Source organism: Melospiza georgiana, chromosome 29, assembly GCF_028018845.1.
Source record: "Melospiza georgiana isolate bMelGeo1 chromosome 29, bMelGeo1.pri, whole genome shotgun sequence".
Classification (NCBI taxonomy): Eukaryota; Metazoa; Chordata; class Aves; order Passeriformes; family Passerellidae; genus Melospiza; species Melospiza georgiana.
In genome coordinates this window covers 2,155,515-2,170,529 of record NC_080458.1, presented here as the reverse complement: position 1 = coordinate 2,170,529, position 15,015 = coordinate 2,155,515, and the positions used below count along the sequence as shown (strand labels likewise).

Genomic DNA, 15,015 nt, shown 5'->3' with positions numbered 1-15,015 from the left:
TGGGACATCCTGGCTCTTTGGCAGCCTGGGGACTCCTGGGATGTCACCATGGAGCCCCCGTGAGTGCCTCTGACAGATAGGTGCCTTTGCAGCCCAAGGTCCCCTGGGATGTCACCATGGAATGGCTGTGACTGCCTCTGACCACAGGGCTCTTTACCATCCCCATAAAGCCCTGGGAGGTATCCATGGAGCCTCTGTCTCTGCCTGTGACATTCCAGCTCTGGAACAGCCTCGAGACTCTTGGAAAGTCCCCATGGAACCCCTCTGAGGGCCTGTGACAAATCTGATCATTAGCAGGGAACCATCACCAGCCTCCTGTGGCTATGGTCTGTTTCCATGGCAACCATCACCAGGCCCCTGTTGCTATGGTCAGTCCCTTGGCAGCTCCATGGAGACCCCATGCCAGGGGTGGTTGCCATGGACACCAGCTCAGGCCTGCAGCCACAGCCCATTGCCATGGCAACCATTGGCAGCCCCATCCCCAGGCTCATGGGATCCCAGAACCACAGAATTGGCTGAGCTGGGAGGGACCCATCAGGATCCTCCAGTCCAACTGCTGGCCCTGCACAGGACACCCCAACAATGCCAGCCTGGGCCTGGCAGCGCTGTCCAAACGCTGCTGGAGCTCAGAGAGCCCTGGAGCTGGGACTCTTCCCTGGGGAGCCTGGGCAGGGCCCCAGCAGCCTCTGGGCGAAAACCTTTTCCTGACATCCAACCGGAGCCTGCCCCGACTCAGCTGCAGCCGTTCCCTCCACTCCTGTCCCTGGGCACCAGAGGGAAGAGGTTCCCACAGCCCCAGACAGGAACCCGCTCCCAAGGCTGTTGCCATGGCCACCAGGGCTGGGATCAGCTCGGATGCTTGGTTTCCGTGAGCCGGGGTTCAGGAATGGGATTCCCCAATTTCCAGCTCCTGCTAAAACCGCACTGCCCTTGCTGCCCTCCCGCCTCCCATGGAAAGCACAAAAGGCAAAGATCCCGGGCTGGGATGAGAACAATTTATGAGGAACAGCAACGAGATAAGGAACAAACAGGAACTGAGACAATATTGACAACAGAAGGGATAAGTAAAACAGTAAAACTATTTACAGAGAAAACTACAACATCAACGAGTGGCTCTTCCTGGCAATGTATTTCCTCCTGTCTGGAAAGTACACCCTTTTCCCTGGGGAGAGAGAGAGAGTCCCTTTCCTGCCCCTGGCAATGACCTGAGGTGAGAATGAATGTAATGACAGGGCCATGGCCAGACCCTCAAGTTTTTCAATGCCACATCACGTCATGGAGGAAGAAGGAGGAGAAGCAATCAGATAATTATTATTTACATTTTTCTCTGAGGCTTCTTAACTTCTTCCCAGGAGAAATCCTGGCAAAAGAATTTTTCAGAAAATATCACAGTGACACTGTCCCAGCTGCAGGATCTGCTTCCCATCAGCCCCGAGCCCAGCCTCGTGCTGAACAAAGGGGCTGGGCCAGGGTCATCTCCTGGTGGGGGCTGTGCACCCCCTCTGCCCCCTCCCCAAATTCCCTCTGGGGAGCAGGAGCTGGGACAGGAGCCCTGTGAGGAGGGACAAGGGGGTGACACCGGCATGGGGGGGACACACACAGCCCCTGGGGACTCCCCCTCACCTTCTCCTGCAGCACCAGGAGGATGAACCCCAACATGGAGCCACAGGGCCCTGGCAGCATCTTGGGGAGTGGGGTCTGGTGGCTGCTTTGGGGGGGTCACATCTGCTCTAAAACCCCACCCAGACCCCCCAAACTACCCCACAGCTCCTGGCCAGGACTCCCCCAAAGCACTCCCTCTGTGGTGGTGTTTGAGGGTCCCCAGGACGAGGGAAGAGATGAGAATCTTGACTCCATCTTTCAGAAGGATGATTTATTATTTTATGATATATATTACAAGAAAATGATATATTAAAGCTACACTAAAGAAAGAAAAAGGAGACACCAGAAGGCTAGCAAAGAAAGGAATAAAATCTTGTGACTGCTCAGAGTCCTGATACAGCTGGACCTATGATTGGTCATTAATTAAAAACAAACACATGAGACCAATCAAAGATGCACCTGTTGGTAAATCATCTCCAGATCACATTCCACAGCCATCAGATAGTTATTGTTTACATTTCTTTTCTGAGGCTTCTCAGCTCCTCAGGAGAAAAATCCTAGCAAAAGGATTTTTTAGAAAATATGTCCGTGACACTCCCTGCAATGTAAATGGCCCTAAGAGCCACCAAAGCCCCTTCCCATCTCCCCCAAAACCCACCCAAATTCTCTCCAAGCCACACAGCCCAGCCAGGACCTCAAACCCCCCTCACAGTCTGCCACAAAAGCCCCCAAACCACCCCCCCAGCACCACAAACACCCCAAGAGCCACAGAAGCCTCTCCCTGGTCCCCCAGGACCCCTCAAACCCCCTCCCACCCCCCTGGCACTGACCAGGAGAGGTTGGTGGGCAGGAACATCCCTAGCCAGGATCAGCCCAGGCACTTCAGCAGAGATTTGGGCACTTTGGGGGGACACCCCAAATGGGGAGAGCCAGGCCAGAGACTGGGACAGAACCAGAATTCCTGGAGAACAGACGGGCTCAGGGGGACAAACTCTGCCAGCACAGCTACAAGACTGTGGCCCCACAGCCCTACAACACCCACATCCTCCTGGAGATTGCTCTGAACCCCAAATTCACCTCCAAATCCCAGTGAAATGGTGCAGCTTTAAATCTCTTTGTTTAATTTCTTTATTTTTACCTCAATTCTGGGTGTTTTGATGGGATAAAAATGGAAATTATTTAGGTTGGAAAAGACCTCCAAGGATCATCCAGCTATGCTCAATGCCACCAGAAGAAACAAATGGACAGAGCAGAATTTTTAGGGTGCAAAGATATGTTGGGGGTTCCTTTTATTCCTTTTTACTCAGAGAATTGCTAGGAAACACTAAGAACTGGATACTTAAGAAAACAAAAATGTCATCAAGCTCCAGGAGGAGGGCATCTGGCTGCACTTCTCTTATCTGGGAGCCCAGGCCAGAGCTGCTTCTCCAGTTGTGGGTTGGAAATTTAACTCGGGTAGAAACCAATTTTAGATTTAGCTGAAGTCTGCTGTTTAATCTCCTGTAGTCTGTTAACTTGTGTGCTCCCAAAAAAGCCTGCAGAGAAAACAAAGGAGATTCAAGGCTACCTAGAAAGGAATGCAGACATCCAAGCTGAAGAGAGATAAGGAGAGGGGGGCCCCCACCAACCTTGGGGCTGAAGCAGATGGAAAAACTGAATCTGGGTTACAACTACGTGACTGAACAACTGGCAGGCTCATAAAATTTATAAGACAGTTTAATACGTGTGTGCCAGGAAAATGAGTGCACAAACATCAGAGGTTTATGTCCAAAAAGGAGACAGAAGAGTCCTTTGACTTTATTTGAATAAAGGGAGAGACAATGGGGCATTCCCCTGGGGTCTCTCAAAATTTTGAAGGATGCAGTCTCTTTTTTATCCAAATTTCCCTTCACTCTTTCCCCATTTCTAAGGTACTTGAGAGGTACAGACTTCCCAAAATGCCTGATACCAAAGATTTCCCTCTAACGTATAACCCCCCTCCTTTTAATTTTTAAATATTATGGAATTTAGGCATTTCCCCCGTTGTTTCTTTCATCTTTCAACGTACAGTTCAATTTATCAGCAATCCTAAAGTTTATTTGTAAAAGCAAATAACTTTTTCCATTGATCAGTGGGATCCTTCCTGGTATGAACAAAAATTCGGTTAATATTTTTTTGTGAGAAAAAGTTACAAAAAGGCAGCCAGATCACTATAGCTGCAGAAGTTCTGCGTGTTTTGTTATTGTAATCACAGGTCGTTGTGGCTAATTGCTCCTTTTGTATTAGCAGAATGCTGTGTGGGTCCCCCGCTCCGAATGTACTGAGAAGACCCCAAAAACAACGAGCCAAATAAGAGTTTAGAGACTGGAGTGATGTATGGATGTGAGGAGCGGAGTGCTGGGCCTGCAGAGATGCTGGAAGCCTTCATTGTTCCTCACCCTGTCTTCGAGAGCCCTCGGGCCAGGTCTGGGAGGAAGCGAGACTCAGACCGAACCAACATCTGACGTGGACACCACGCCCTAAAGGCTCCCACGAGGACCGGATCCCCCAGCTCTGCCCCTAGTGGACAGAGCTGTGCTTATCCTCCTCCTCTGAGCCGCCATGGGAGAGATGACGGGGACTGCAGCCCTGCCGAGCTGCCCAATCCTGAGCTGATCACTTTTAATAAAGGCATTAAAAAGGAGAAGAAGTCTCCTGGCCCTGTTTATTTCACTTCCCATTGTTTCTTTCAGCTCTCAGTGCTGGTTTTATCTAGCAGCAGACCCACAGCTGGTTTGTAAAGACAAATCCCACATTCCTCTCATATGCATATGCAAGAAGTTAAGAGGTAAAATAGACTTGGGAATTTTCAGGGGTGCCCATGTCCTTAGGGCAGCACTGAAATCAATCATACTGGCTTTACAGCTTCTACAAATTGTGGGGTTTTTTCTGCAAATCAGGGTGAGCCTCTGCTTGTGAGACTGCACTGGGACCTTATTGTGAAAATAGCATTTATTTTATGATTGGCATTCCACAAATATTCAAATGAATATTATATAATATATATACAGCATTAGAAAGTAATGCTGTATTAATTTTCTTAAGTACTGTGTTAAATATAGTTTTAGGTTATAAAAAATTTTTAAATAGACACTATGCTATGTAGGATACTCTTTTTAAAGAAAGGACTCACAGTGAGATAGCAGACACAGGACACCTAAATCTTTCAAAGAAAAAGAATTTATTGTCTTCTTATCAGAAGAAACTTCTTCCCACCTCCAAGGATTCAGAGGAAGAAGTTGACAGTGACCAGACAAAATCCTGTGTTTGAATGGAATTTATGCATCATGTATGACGTGTATGAATATGCAACAGGCTGTTGTTTTTAAGGGTTAATCCTTTGTTATCCGGTCTCCTTTTTTGGGCTTGTGCTGCCCAGAAAAAGGTACCCGGACATCCGTAACTCTTTGTCTCTATGGTCTCATATTGTCCTAATTCAAATTGTCCAAATTGTTATTACTATAACTGTATTACTATTTTATATAACCATTTTATTACAATTAAACTTTAAAAATTTTAAAAACAAGTGATTGGTGTTTTTCACACTTATTAACACCCACCTCCATAAAAGAGGAGCCCATCGGAGTCTTCCTGGCACCCTGAGCTCAGCTCTCCCTGCCCTGCAGCCACTCTTATAGATACATAATATAACACTGGCTTTTCACAAATGTAAAAATGGATTTAATATCTGTGGTGTTAAAATAACTTTGCTAAAACGTTTCTATTTCTGTTGTTAATTAAGGTTAGACATAGTAGTGAAATAGCTGATATAATTATACTTGTGCTAAAATGCTTGCTTTGGTTGGGATAACATCCATTTGAGAGGAATAGCAGATTTGTCTTTACAGACCAGCTTTGGGTCTGCTGGTAAATAAAACCAGCACTGAAAGATTACAGAAACAGTGGGAAGGATTCCACTGATTGATAAATGGGTTAGGTTTGCTGATAAATGAAATTGGACATTAAAAGATGAAAGAAACAATGGGGAAACCCTTAAATTCTGTAAGAATTAAAAATTAAAAGGGAGGGTTATACATTAGAGGAAAATCTTTGGTATCAGGTATTTTGGGGGGTCTGTACATCTCAAGTACCTCAGCCAATGGGGAAAGAGAGAAGGGAAATACAGCTGGGAAATTGGGATAAAAAGGAGGCTGCATCCTCCAAAATTTTGAGAGACCCCAGGGGAATGCCCCACGACCTCTCCCTTTATTCAAATGAGTAAAAGGACTCCTCTGTCTCCTTTCTGGACATAAATCTCTGATGTTTGTGGATTAATTTTCCTAACACAATGAACACAGGAAGAGGACTCCTGTGTTCTCTCTAGATCTGCCAACTATCAGCAACCACTGTCTGAAGGCAGAGTGGACCAGGCCCAAAACTGAAGATGATGATAAAAAAAGGACTAAAACCACAACCCAGGAATACTCATGCTCTAAAAAGGCAGATCCAAGGACAAGATATGCTAAACAGTTCTTGGAATATGTAAACTGGTTTGCGGAAAAAGTTTACTATGCATAAGGGTCTATAAATATACAAAAGGTTGATGTAAGGGAAAAGGTATTTAAGGGGTATCCCCAGCTGAGTGCCAAGATGCACTTGGCTGTAATAACCTTTGCTCTATGGTCCTTGTTTCCTATTGTTCTTTTTTAAACTTTTTAAATTTTCACAGGAGACTGAAGGTGTTTTTCACACCCCACACCCCCTGCCTGCTGATACATCTTGCCAGCCCAGCCTGGTGCTCCCCAAGCCCTGCTGGGGCACCATGATCATCAAACCCACCCCTGTGGGTTTGTGCAGCAGAGCCTCTGTCAATGCTGTAGTTGTTCTTTGTTTGCTTTATTATACACACCAGTGAAGAACTGTTATTCCTATTCCCATATCTTTGGCTGATAGCCCCTTAATTTCACAATTCTAATAATTCAGAGGAAGGGGGTTTACATTTTCCATTCCAAGGAGGGTCCTGCCTTCCTTAGCAGACACCTGTCTTTCAAACCAAGACAAGGTAAAAAATCAGCTTTTCCCAAGGAGTTTCCAATATGGAGCTGAGACCCAATGGGTGTTCCTGCCCCAGCATTGAGTCAGGTGCTTACAGGGATCCAGGATGATGTGGAGACCACCAGCCAGGCATCTTCCCAACTTGGATTATTGGGAATGTGGATCAGCAGGGTTTTTCCAACTTGGATTATTGGGAATGCCCTCCCTGGGCACCTGCAGCTCTCTGCAATGAGGGTTCTCTGATGGGAGAGGAAGTTGGAGCAGTGCATGAAGCTCCTCCTGTAGCTGGGGCACTTGCAGGGCTTCCCTTAGCGGTGCCTCCACTGGTGTTGATTCAAGACTGAGCTGGTCCTGAACCTCTTCCCACACTCCGAGCACTCGTGGGGCCTCTCCCCGGTGTGGATGCGCCGGTGCCTGGTGAGGTGGGAGTTGTGCTTGAAGCCCTTCCTGCAGATGGGGCCCTCCCTCTATGGTCCCAGTTGAACCCAGTTGTCCCTGCTCTAGTCCCAATCACTCCCCATATGACCCCAGTCCCTCCCAGCATGGTCCCACTCACTCCCAGTTGCCCCCAGTGTGGTCCTGGTTGCTCCCAGTGTGGTTCCAGTCCCCCCAGTATGGTTCCAGACACTCCCAGTATATCCCAGTTGCCCCCAGCATGTCTGTAGTCATTTCCAGGCACTGCCAGTAGCCCCAGTAAGGTGTTAGTTATCCCAGTATGATCCCCCAGTTATGCCCAGTATATCCCAGTTGCCTCCAGCATGCAACCAGTTCTTCCCAGTTCCTCCAGTTTGCTTGCAACATCAAGGAGGAGGGAGGGAAGGGCGGGGATGGAAGAGGAGAAGGAGGAGGGGTTAGAGGGGAGGAGGAGGGGGGAAGGTAGAGGAGAGGGAGGAAGAGGAGGGACAAAGGAGCATCAAGGAAAGAAGAGAACCATGCGGTCGACCCTTCCCTGAATTCGCGGCCCCCACCCGTGGGATCATTGACCTGCCCCCACCCCGCAGGTAAACCGGGAGAGGGAGCTCAGCTGAGATATCCCGGGGGGTCCCTGGGTTGGGTTTTTCTGGGGGGATGTTTGGAGAATGAAGCAGTCCAAGGCTGAGCGGAAAAGGCCCCTTGGGGGGACATCGCGGGGTGGCGGTGGCGACTGCTGGCAGAGGCAGCCTGGAGGAGCAGAGCCCTGTGTGCCCCAGGAGCACAAAGTGGGGAGCCCAGAGAGTGGGGAGCGCTGCCATTGGTGGGAGCCTCAAGAGCCTTGAGAGGGGCAGGGGGGACTCCTTGGAGCCGCTGCAGCCCAGAGCAGAAAATGAGGGGAGAAGGGGGCCCAGGAGCCCAAACAGCCCTGGCACCCCAAAATGGGCAGAGTGAAGAGGGGGGAGCTTTTGGCATTGCTGGGACTGCCAGCAGCCTGGGCAGGGCGCTCTCTAAGGAGAAGGGGGACCCCCAATCAAAGTGTGACCCCCAGGAGCTGGGACATGGGGGAACGCCTTAACACCAGAGGGGAGGGACCAGGGACGGGGAACTCCTGGGAGGCTTTTTCAGGGCTAGGTCTTTGTGTTTGGGAGGTTTTATGGTGCCTAGGTGTCCAATGACTTGTAAAGAGGTACTCGGGCAGAGAGACCTTGAAACTCAATGTGTGTTGGGGAAGATGAAACAGGAAATCCTCATAAATATGATTGTCTGGCAAAAGATTTTGAGAATATAGAAACTATAAGCAAAATGGAGATGAAAGCAAGCTTTTAGATACCTTAGTTACTGAACAACTGGAAAACAATAGCGTGGCCTGAAAGAAGGTAATCCCCTTTTGATGAAACAATTCCCTCTGCTTGCAGACAGGTCCAAGGGTCAGAGCAGACCCTACTAGCTCAGCAGAAGGGATCCAAAGAGCATTTTCTAGGGTTTAAAATGTAACACAGTATGGTAATGTAATGACTTTTATAGGCTGTATATAAATGCTCTAGAATTTGTATCTTGTATAGATTGGTTAGTGAGAAATAGAATATTCAACACAGAAGAATATTTATTGTATTGTAACAGGAACCTTACCCTCTTACTCTCTTACCCTCTCATCCTCTCTACCCCTCTCTTCTCTCGGGCATGCTCCGAGCTGTGGCTGCCAGCTCCAAGCAGGGCCCTGCACCCAGGCCCTTTGCAATAAACCGCAAGTTCCAGGACCTGGCTCCAGAGATCTCTCGTCTCCGTCCGTCCTGACCGTGCTACCCCCCCGCCGCTCCTTGTTTTCCCCAAACCAGGATTTCCCATTGCCAACCCCTGGGAGGCTGCAAGGCAGAGGAAGATGCCCCGGGACACTGAGGCAGGTGAGGAGGAAGTCAGTGCCCCTTTCCACCTCTGTGCTGCTCCATCTCCCAGCCCAGCATGGCCCCGGCTGCAGCTCAGCCCTGTAGGGATCTCCTTGCCCTTGCCTGTGGCACGGAGGCAAATCCCATCCTTTCCTTGTCCTTCCTCCCCCAGAGCAGGAGCTGAGCATGGAGAGCAAGGAGGACAAATGCCCGCGGCAGAACCTGGTGGAAGAGGCCGTTTTGAGCGGCTCCACGGTGCAGGAAGCCAATGGGGAGGAAAAGTCCCGGAGATGTCGCACGAGGAGGAGCTGCAAACGCAGCTGGCGGGGATCTGAGGGGGAAAGAGCCAGCCTGGGCCAGGAAGGTGGCTGGAGATGGAGCCAGAGCTCGGAGCTGGTGCTCCATGAGCAGCTCCATGATGCGGAGAAGCCCCACATGTGCGGAAGAGCTTCGTGTGCTGTTCCAGCTCTATCCCCCTGGAGGAGGCACTTTGGGCACAGCCCTGGTCACTCACATTCCCTGTGGTCCATGTTGGCAACACACCTGGCTGCTTCTCCTTTTGGTTTTACCTTAATTTTCTTCTGCTTCATCTTCATCCCTTAAAAAGAGCCAAAACAGGGTTAAATGAAATAAATTGATCAAAGATGTCTAAAGTTCCAGAATTTCAGAGGTTTTTAAAGGGGAATTGATGGTTTGGGGACAATATTCTCGAGGATTGGATTGGTCCGGGGGTTGGAGATTTTGCGCAGTGTTCTCCATTTCTTTGCACTCCAAAAGCCAACAGGGTCACCTCAAAACAATTGAATCCCATGCCAAACAACTGAATTTTAATTCCTACAGTGTCAATCCCACTTCAAAATGCCTTGTTTCCACCCTAAAAATCTCAATCCTATGCCAAACTCACTCCATTCCACAGCCGCCAGGGTGAGATGGGGTTGGAAGGAGATTGGGAGAAGTGGGATCCCAATTTGGAGCAGTGGGATGGGGATTGTGTGGGGCTGGCTGGGTGGGATATATTTAATACTAAATAAAACTTTTAGAGTTAGTGATTTCTGTCCCATTCATTTTCAGTCAGTTCCAGTTCTGTTTGCAGAGTGCCACCTTCTCAGCTGATTTTGTTTGTGTCCTCCTTTCTCTCCTGCCTCTCTTTGCCTGCTCTGTTTCTCTCTCAGTGCCTCCCTTGAGCCAGGGCAGCTGCCACCAAAGACCCTGCCCTGATTTAATTCCCATTGCAGGAGCTACAACAGCCATGGGTGAAGTTCTGAAGGCTGGCAGTGAAATGTCACTGTAAGATCTTGCTGCACTTGGCTTTCGGCCCCTTCTTAAGAGCTTTGGCTTCAAGGGCAGGAAAAACTTTTCCTGGCTGGGAACTGGAATTCCAGACCCTTGGGGTGTGTGCTGTGCAGGACTATACAAACTGGGATCATGTGGACTGGGATTTCACAGACTGGGACCATAGGGATCTGGACCATCCAAACTGGGATTATATGGATCAGGACCGTACAAACTGCAGTCATGTGGACTGGGGTTGTATGGGTTGGGATTGTATGGGTTGGGATTGGACAGACTGGGATCACGTGGACCAGGATTTCACAGGCTGGGACTGTATGGATTAGAAGCAGAGACTGGGATCATACAAACTGGACCATATGGACCGGGATGGCTGCACCGGATCAATGTGAACCGAGGGGGTCCCGCCCTGCCCAGGGGTCCCTCCCCATCCTGCCTGGGGGCGCACCCAAAGCTCCCTGGAGTGAACGCAGAGGTCTGGGAGGGATCCCAGTGCCAGTCCCATTTCCAATACCATTTCTGATCCTGGTGCTGGTCCCAGAGTGATCCTGGTGCTGATCCCGTTCCCGGTGCCAGCCTTGGTCTCCGTCTCAGTCTTGGAGCACTCCCAGTGCTGATTCTGGTTCTCGTGTCAATATCAATGGCAGAGCGGTGCCGGTCCCAGTCTCAGTCTTGGTCTCAGAGCAGTTCTGGACTCAGTGCTGCTACTGGCGCCGGTCTTGGTCCCGGAGTGCTCCCAGTGCCAATCTCAGTCTCGGTCCCGGTCCCAGAGCGCTGCCAGTCTCCGTGCTGGTTCCGGTGAGAGTCTCGGTCTCAGTCCTGGAGGGCTCCCGGTCCCAGAGCAGTCCCAGTGCGGGTGCTGGGTTCCAGTCTCCGTCCTGATCCCAGTCCTGGCGCGCTGCCGGTGCCAGTCCCAGTTCCAAAGCACTCCTGGTGCCATTCCCAGTGTCAGGCTTGGTCCCAGTCTTGGTCCCAGTGCCAGTTCTGGTTCTGGTGCTGGTTCTGGTCTGGGTCTCGGTCCTAGTCCCAGTGCCGGTCCTGTAGCGCTGCCAATCTCAGTTCCAGTGTTGGTCTCAGTCTTGCTGCTGGTGCTGGTTCTGCTGCTGGGTTTTGTCTTGGTCCTGGAGAATTTAGGTCCATTTGGGTGATTTTAGGCCAAACTGGGCAGGTTTAGGGTGGGTTTCAGATCCCTTGCAGGGATTTCTAGCCTTTTGGGTGGATCTTAGGCCTCTTTGGCTGATTTTAGGCCAAATCTGGTGGGTTTTAGGGTGGATTTTAGATCCCTTTGGATGTTATAAGCCCATTTGGGTGGGGTTTTGGCCTGTTTGAGTGATTTTAGGATAAACGGCAGTTTTAGGGTGGATTTTATATGCCTTTGGCTGATTTTAGGCCCATATGGGTGGATTTTAGTCCTCTTCGGGTAATTTTACCTTTTAACGGTGATTTTAGGTCCCTTTGTGTTATAGATGGCTAATGAGATGATTGGCTCTCGCAATTAAGGGATGAATGCTGTGTGAATATTAAGAGAAGCTTTATTGATGTGTGATTATGTTATTGCAGTCTGTTGTTTAGATGTCCTCTGTTCTCCCCACAGTCCCCTTTCCCCCCTGTTGTTTCCATCAGACAGCCTGAGCCATCCAGGACAGGTGGAAAGAAGGCGAGTATAAAAACTTGTTCCTAGGGGAGGGGGCGTGGCATGACAGCACCTGACCCTCCAGTCAAGCTGCAGGAAAGCAGAGTCCACCAATAAACAGCAAAGAAGAGTTGACTGACAGACTGCGGGAGGGGAGAGGGTTGGCTGATGCAACCCCAGGGTATAAAAGGCGAAGTGTCCATCTTGAGGACGAGGCAGGCACATGGTAGGCAGCCACGAGGGGAGCTCCCAGGCCTGTTCTTCCTTACTTAGTCCTTTTCTTGCCATTTCTGTTAAGGTTTAATAAACCTTTTAAAATGTTGAAAGTCAGCAATCATTTCTCACAGTAACCAAGCGTTCCTTTACTGGAGTTTGGTGCACAGGAGAAACACCAACCATATATTCTGAAGAGGTCAAAATGACACAAAGTTTTACTGGCAATGTACAGAAAATCAAGAAACTTTGGAAAAAGATTTAATAAAACATCCAATTCAACATAAAACACAATGACAATAACTTCATTAGCTCAGTCCATTACACCTGGAAACATTTAATCACTTCAGTTGTTGAGATACCAAAAATGTTCCCTATCCAGAGCATTATAAGGAGAAGACAGAGAGACAGGAAGACAGAAGCTCTATAGAAAGAAATGCACATGGCTACCAACTGCTGGGGTAGCCCAGCACGGAGCCCTTGTGACACATCAAGGCCCCTCTGGGACAAAGAAACCGTTGCTGAAAGTACAGAAACTCATGGAACCAAGGGGCCCTTGTGACAATGCAGATCCAAGGACACCATGGTGGCACTATGGAACCTCATGGGAGCAAAGAGACCATTGTGACACTCTGGTGCCTCACGGAATCAGGGAGACCATTGTGTAACTCAGGCCCCCTGTGGAACCAAGGGCCAAGGATGAAACTGTGGGGCCCATGGAACCAAGGGGCCATTGTGACACTGCAGAAGAAAGGAGATCACTGTGACACTGCAGGGACTCCTGGGATCAAGGAGACCCTTGGGACACTGTGGGGCCCCATGGAACCAAGGGGACAGGGAGCAGGTGTGGCTGGTTTGGCCTCCTGGGGGCTGTTGGACAGGTCTGGCTGACCTTGGCATGTCAAGGGCTGCTTCTCACCTGCCCCTGAAGCACTGGGGCTCTGGGCTTTCCTTCCTATGGGAGACAACTGTCCTGATCCTCCTCCAGGGCCCTATGGCCAAAACTGGGATTCCTTCTCCAAATTCCCTTACATGCACAGATTGTTCCCAGATGAAATCTGCCAGGAGAGACAGATCTGGCTGCCTTGGCTACCTGGGGCCACCTCTCAACTGCCTTTGAAACACTGGGATCATGTGCTTTTCTTGCTTATGGGAAAAAAACATCCATCTCAACCAGGCACTCATGGACAAAATTGGGCAACTGCCCCTGGAATTCCCTATATGCAAGGATAGCTCCCAGACAAAAGCTGCCAGGACTGACAAGTCTGGCTGGCCTTGGCTTCCTGAGGGCTGGCCCTCATCTGCCTCTGAAACACTGGGGCTCTGTGCTTTCCTTCCTAATAAAAAGAACTCTTTTTCCTGTCCAGGTGCCCATGGCCAAAACTGAGATTCCACCTCCAAAATGCCCAATGTCCAAGCATAGCCCCTAGACAAAAGGTGCCAGGAGAGACAGGTGTGGCTGGCTTGGCCTGAGGGTGGCCACCTCTCATCTGCTTCCAAAACACTTGGACTTTGTGCTTTACTTTCCTGTGGGAAAAAACACCCATCTTGACCATGGCCAAAACTGGGATTCCACCTCCAAAACTCCATACATCCAAGGATTGCTACCAGGTGAAAGCTGCCAGCACAGACAGGTCTGGCTGCCCTTGGCCTCCTGGGGGCTGCCTCTCCCCTGCTGTCCAAACACTGGGGCTGGGTGCTTTCCTTCCTATGGAAAAGAACCATCCTTATCTATGCAGAAATGGCCAAAATTAGGGTTCCACCTCCCAGATTCCTGATATCCAAGGGTTGCTTTCAGACAAAAGCTGCCACGACAGAGAGGGCTGACTGGCCTAGGCCTCTGATGGCCACCATTCATCTGCCCCTGAAACAGAGGGGCTCTGTTCCTTCATTCCTATGGAAAACAACAAGCCTTCTTGTCCAGGGACCATGGCCAAAATTAGAATTTGGCCTCCCAAATTCTGTATATCTAAGCATTGCTCCCAGACAAAATTAGCTAGGACAGTCAGGTCAGGCTGGCCCTGTCCTCTGGTGATTTTCTTAGACTATGAGCTGAATGTTTTCATTTGGAAGCACCTTGGAAAGGGCCCAGAGATGTCCCAAGAAGGGGTTTGGAGGCCTTGGGCACATGAGCACTGTATAGGGACAAAGGAGCTCTGTGCTCTGTGAGGTGGAGACGGAAGACAGTGGAGCAGAGACATGAGAGTGTTTAAAGGGAGATTTCAGGGATGGTGGATCCTTTTGACATAGTGGAAAACAGCCAGAGAGAGAAAGAATTAATACCAAGAGCAGCTGGGGAGGCCAAAACTAGCACCAGGAGAAAGGAATTTCCCTGGCAGGGCAGGGCTGTGGTGCAGCACGTCCCCAGCAGGAGCCTGGAGCAGCCCAAGGCTTTGTGTGGGCAGGCAGAGGCAGGCAGGAGGCAGAGCTGTCAGCAAAGGAAGGGCCCAGCCAGGTGGGGCAGCCAGGGGATGCCGACAGCCTGGAGGGACAGAGGCACAGGGCAGGGACACCGTGGGACAGCCTGGGCTGCACAGGGCACAGGGATGGGCAGCAGCTGCAAGACAGCCCTGCCAGAGCCAACTTGGGCAGCACTTTGGCCATGGCTGCTGGGCCTGGGCCTGAGGCCATGAGGGGACAAGTGACCCTTGCAGGCCTGGGGCCTCATGGCCTCCTTGTCCCTGCTCAGCAGCCTGGCAGGGGCCGCCCCATGCTCCTGCCCTTGCCATTGCACATCCCCACATGTCAGTGCCCATCCTGGGAAGAGCCCTGAGCAAGGAGGGAGGGACAGGATCTGCCTGGCCAGGGGCTGGGGCCCAGGCCTTGGCCCTTTGCATTCCTGAAACACATCCAGGTGTGCTCAGCACCAGAGACACATTTCACTTGCTTGTCCCCAGCTGCCATCACTGCCTCCAGTGTTCTGCTCTCCCTGGAACCTGGGGACACTTTCTCTGTCCTGTCCCTCAC

The 15,015-nt window shown here is 50.3% G+C and overlaps 1 pseudogene; it reads right to left on the bottom strand.

The window, feature by feature from the left end:
* Positions 1-15,015, bottom strand: part of LOC131094398 (zinc finger protein 850-like) — a 672,678-nt pseudogene that overhangs the window by 509,381 nt on the left and 148,282 nt on the right.